This window comes from Leptonychotes weddellii, chromosome 14 (assembly GCF_054177405.1).
Source record: "Leptonychotes weddellii isolate Sample4059 chromosome 14, ASM5417740v2, whole genome shotgun sequence".
In the NCBI taxonomy this organism is placed as follows: Eukaryota; Metazoa; Chordata; class Mammalia; order Carnivora; family Phocidae; genus Leptonychotes; species Leptonychotes weddellii.
Window position 1 is genome coordinate 26,576,175 of NC_138382.1, and position 1,747 is coordinate 26,577,921.

Sequence of the window (1,747 nt, forward strand, 5' to 3'; positions counted from 1 at the left end):
GAATGAAACTGGACCATTTCCTTACACCACACACAAAAATAGACTCCAAATGGTTGAAAGACCTCAATGTGAGACAGGAGTCCATCAAAATCCTAAAGGGGAACACAGGCAGCAACCTCTTCGACCTCAGCCGCAGCAACTTCTTCCTGGAAACATCACCAAAGGCAAGGGAATAAGGGCAAAAATGAACTATTGGGACTTCATCAAGATGAAAAGCTTTTGCACAGCAAAGGAAACAGTCAACAAAACCAAAAGACAACTGACAGAATGGGAGAAGATATTTGCAAATGACATATCAGATAAAGGGCTAGTATCCAAAATCTGTAAAGAACTTATCAAACTCAACATCCAAAGAACAAATGATCCAATCAAGAAATGGGCAGAAGACATGAATAGACATTTTTCCAAAGAAGACGTCCAAATGGCCAACAGACACATGACAACGTGCTCAACATTGCTTGGCATCAGGGAATTCCAAATCAAAACCTCAATGAGATACCACCTCACACCAGTCAGAATGGCTAAAATTAACAAGTCAGGAAAGGACAGATGTTGGCGGGGATGTGGAGAAAGGGGAGCCCTCCTACACTGTTGGTGGGAATGTAAGCTGGTGGAGCCACTCTGGAAAACAGTATGGAGGTTCCTCAAAAAGTTGAAAATAGAGCTACCATACGATCCAGGAATTGCACTGCTGGGTATTTACCCCAAAGATACAAATGTATGGACCTGAAGGGGTACATGTGCCCCGATGTTTCTAGCAGCAATGTCCACAATAGCCAAACAGTGGCAAGAGCCAAGATGTCCATCAACAGATGAATGTTAAAGACGAAGTGTTGTAGATATATACAATGGAATATTATGCAGCCATCAAAAGGAATAAAATCTTGCCATTTGCAACAGCATGGATGGAACTGGAGGCTGTTATGCTGAGCGAAATAAGTCAATCAGTGAAAGACATGTATCATATGACCTCACTGATATGAAGAATTCTTAATCTCAGGAAACAAACTGAGGGTTGCTGGAGTGGTGGGGCGGTGGGAGGGATGGGGTGGCTAGGTGATAGACATTGGGGAGTGTATGTGTTTTGGTGAGCTCTGTGAATTGTGTAAAACTGTTGAATCACAGGTATGCACCTCTGAAACAAATAATACATTACATGTTAAAAAAAAAAAGAGGATAGCAGGAGGGGAAGAATGAAGGGGGGGAAATTGGAAGGGGAGACAAACCATGAGAGACGATGGACTCTGAAAAACAAACTGAGGGTTCTAGAGGGGAGGGTAGTAGGGGGATGGGTTAGCCTGGTGATGGGTATTAAAGAGGGCATGTTCTGCATGGAGTACTGGGTGTGACACGCAAACAGTGAGTCATGGTACACTATATCAAAAACTAATGATGTACTGTATGGTGACTAACATAACATAATAAAATAAAATAAAATTTAAAAAACACAACAAAGAAACAAACAAAAAGAAGACATACAAATGGCTAACAGACACATGAAAAAATGTTTATCATCATTAGCCATCAGGGAAATTCAAATCAAAGCCACACTGAGATATTACCTCACACCAGTTAGAATGGCAAAAATTAACAAGGCAGGAAAGAATAAATGTTGGAGATGATGTGAAGAAAGGGAACCCTCTTACACTGTTGGTGGGAATGTAAGTTGGTACATCCACTTTGGAAAACAGTATGGAGGTGCCTCAAAAAAATAAAAATAGAGCTACCCTATGACCCAGGAATTGCA